The sequence below is a fragment of the Pseudophryne corroboree genome, unplaced genomic scaffold, assembly GCF_028390025.1.
Source record: "Pseudophryne corroboree isolate aPseCor3 unplaced genomic scaffold, aPseCor3.hap2 scaffold_299, whole genome shotgun sequence".
In the NCBI taxonomy this organism is placed as follows: Eukaryota; Metazoa; Chordata; class Amphibia; order Anura; family Myobatrachidae; genus Pseudophryne; species Pseudophryne corroboree.
Window position 1 is genome coordinate 396,312 of NW_026969662.1, and position 3,935 is coordinate 400,246.

The 3,935-nt window shown below is 45.7% G+C and overlaps 1 pseudogene; it reads left to right on the forward strand.

The window, feature by feature from the left end:
- Positions 1-2,535: 2,535 nt before the first annotated feature.
- Positions 2,536-2,714, forward strand: LOC135016472 (U1 spliceosomal RNA; annotated as a pseudogene).
- The last annotated feature ends 1,221 nt before the right edge of the window (positions 2,715-3,935 follow it).

The window sequence follows — 3,935 nt, forward strand, 5'->3', positions numbered from 1 at the left end:
GGCGGGAAAGGATACGCCATAAGAATCCTTTTGGGAATCTGCAGCTTTTTGTCTGGAGATTCCCAAGCTTTTTCACATAATTCGTTCAACTCATGTGAGGGGGGAAAGGTTATCTCAGGTTTCTTTCCCTTATACATGTGTACCCTCGTGTCAGGGACAGGGGACTCTGTGATGTGCAAAACATCTTTTATTGCAATAATCATATATCGAATACATTTAGCCAATTTTGGTTGTAACTTTGCATCATCGTAGTCGACACTGGAGTCAGAATCCGTGTCGGTATCTGTGTCAACTATTTGGGATAGTGGGCGCTTTTGAGACCCCGAAGGTCCCTGCGACATAGGGACAGGCATGGGTTGACTCCCTGACTGTTCCCTAGCTTCAGCTTTGTCTAATCTCTTGTGTAATAAGTTTACATTAGCACTTAAAACATTCCACATATCCATCCAGTCAGGTGTCGGCGTTGTCGATGGAGACACCACATTAATTTGCTCCTGCTCCTCTCTAGGAGAGCCTTCTACCTCAGACATGTCGACACACGTGTACCGACACACCATACACTCACGGAATCCTCTTATCTGAGGACAGTTCCCCAACAAGGCCCTTTGGAGAGACAGAGAGAGAAAGTATGCCAGCACACACCCCAGCGGCTATATGACCCAGGAAAAAAACACAATCATTTTATGTTTACCCAGTAGCGCTGTATTTCCATATATATATGCGCCTAATTATGTGCCCTCTCTTCTTTAAGACCCTCTTTCTACCGTGGTATAAGCAGGGGAGAGTCCATGGAGCTTCCCCTCAGCGGTGCTGTGGAGAAAATGGCGCTGGTGAGTGCTGAGGGAGAAGCCCCACCCCCTCAGCGACGGGCTTCTGTCCCGCTCAAATATAGTAAAAAAATGGCGGGGGCTCTTATATATATATACAGTGCCTAGCTGCATATATATTTATTTTGCCAAAGAGAGGTCTATATTGCTGCCCAGGGCGTCCCCCCTGCGCCCTTCACCCTTACACTGACTGCCGTGTGTGAGGTGTATGGGAGCAATGGAGCACAGCTTTACTGCTGTGCGTTACCTCAGTGAAGATCATGAAGTCTTCCGCCGCCTCTGAAGTCTTCTTTTCTTCTCATACTCACCCGGCTTCTATCTTCCGGCTCTGCGAGGGGGACGGCGGCGCGGCTCTGGGACGGACGGCGAGGGTGAGACCTGCGTACCGATCCCTCTGGAGCTAATGCTGTACAGTAGCCTAAGAAGCAGAGCCTATCAACTCACAGAAGTAGGTGTGCATCTCTCCCCTCCGCCCCTCGATGCAGGGAGTCTGTTGCCAGCAGGCTCCCTGAAAATAAAAAAATCTAACAAATATACTTTCTGTCAGGAAACTCAGGAGAGCTCCCTGAAAAGCACCCAGTCTCCTCTGGGCACAGTAGTAAACTGAGGTCTGGAGGAGGGGCATAGAGGGAGGAGCCAGTGCACACCCAGATCTAAAGTCTTTCTTAAAGTGCCCATGTCTCCTGCGGAGCCCGTCTATCCCCCATGGTCCTTACGGAGTCCCCAGCATCCTCTAGGACGTAAGAGAAAAATTATGCTGGCAGAAAAATCCAATTGAGTGATTAAACAGCTCCAGAGCTGCTCTGTAAGGCAAGTAAAAGGGTGTGGGCCCTGCAGCACTACCTGTAGTTTGCATTGTGCATTGGAAGCCTAGTTTGCTGTCTGTTTCCACTTCTTTTTTCTTGAGCCCCTCCCGTCTATACCCTTGTGCACTATCCTGACTTCTCCTCCCGTCTGCTTACTTTGTGCCTTCCAATGCACAATGCAAACTACAGGTAGTGCTGCAGGGCCCACACCCTTTTACTTGCCTTACAGAGCAGCTCTTGAGCTGTTACAGTGCCCAGCTGCTGCAAGAAATCAGCGTGAATGCTTCAGGGGCTGGGGCATGGCCAACATGAGCCCCACACCGAAGGAGGGTGGGGGTGTTTAATGCGAACTAGGGGTCTCGCACAATGCGAACTACAGGTAGTGCTGCAGGGCCCACACCCTTTTACTTGCATTACAGAGCAGCTCTGGAGCTGTTACAGTGCCCAGCTGCTGCAAGAAATCAGCTTGAATCCTTCAGGGGCTGGGGCATAGCCAACATGAGCCCCACACCGACGGAGGGTGGAGGTGTTTAATGCGAACTAGGGGTCATCCAAGTGCCGCAAAAGGCCGCCATGCCCTGCACGCCCCTTTTCTCTTTTCATATGCAGACGAGGGTTGAAGCCAACTTTGACCCACTGCTTGGATGACATCGCCATATGCAAATCCATCTGCTGCAGGCCTTCCCCCAGGAATGCTTGCACTAGTTGTTGCATTTGGTTTGTTGTTTGGGGGTGCTTCAGTATTAGGCAGCCTTCTGCCCTCCCATGTTCATCTGAAAATATGTGTTCTCCCTGCAGTTGTTGTCCCCAGATGAGAGTTCCCTTGTGCTGCCTCAGTTGAATCTCCTTTACTTGACAGAGATGTGCCTGAGCAGCGGCCCTCCCCAGCCCTATCCCAAATCATACTTATTTTGCATAGGAGATACCATGGTCATGAAGACTGTTCTCCCAGGGTGCGGTTCATTCATTGCATTCTGGGTATGCTGACCCCTGTGATTTCCCCAAATGTGGGAAACTCGACTGCATTATTTAATGCGAACTAGGGGTCATCCAAGCACCGCAAAAGGCCGCCATGCCCTGCATACCCCTTTTCTCTTTTCATAAGCAGACGAGGTTTGAAGCCAACCTTGACCCACTGCTTGGATGACATCACTTGCTGCCTTTCCAATGAAGCAAGTTTAATTTAATAATAGGTGAAAAACCATCCCTACAAAGGTGATAATCAGATACTTGGCTTTGTGGACACTTTTCAGAGCACAAATTTGTTAGCATAAAAATAAAGCCAGAAAATGAAGAGCTGTTTAATCACTCAATTGGATTTTTCTGCCAGCATATTTCTTTTTCTCTGCAACCCACTGCTAAATTGTGCTTTGTGGCTGTTTTTTTTATAAAATCACTTAATCAAATCTAACTCTGATTACATCAGAGAAGGCCAGGTACCCTACACCATAAGAGGTGGTTTGAAATTTTTACTTGTCTACTTAAAGATCACCAAAATCTGATAACAAGGTCAATTACGTCCCTAGGTGGGATTGAACCACCAACCTTTTGGTTAACAACTGAACACGCTAACTGTTTGTGCCTCAGAGACACTTTGCGAAAGTACATACTGACAAAGGCTAATAAGCATTCATCTAGAACGTTTCCTAGAAAAACTTTAAAAAGTCAATAATCTGGAGAGTTTTTGTAAGATGTTTCTTCCATCAACCAATGAAGAAACACATTGGTACTTTCCCATGATGAGTGAGTGCTTCAGGATCTCTTGCACTTACATGTGCAGCAGAGTACTGTAATGGAAGCATGCTGGGTCCATAACCCAGAGGTAGGCAGATTGAAACTATCCTCTGCTATATGCATTGTTTTTTGTTAATTAAAGTAATCCAAAACTGGGATTGATATTTTTGCTCTTTTATTTTTACTTAAAGTACAATAACTTTTACCATTTTAATTTGTTTTAATAGTATATTGACAGTATTGTTTTCTTTCAAAAATCCACTTAATTTTCTTTACCCTATTATTAAAATGGTAATTGACAAAAACAAACTACATTGTCACCAGAAGAGCAGTACAAAATATACAAGTGATATATTAAAATCATCTTTCCAGCTTTAATTTCAATGATGCCTTGGTGCAACAATTTTGTGAGAAACATCTTCACCCATAAAGAAAGATTTTCTTAATTCCTTACCTGTGTGCTGATTAGATATCACCTTGTTTTCACATTAAACAGACTTCCCCTTGAGGAAGCAGCAAGGATGCAGTGACGTTTATGTTTCCTGGTGTCAACCTGTATTATTTCAGT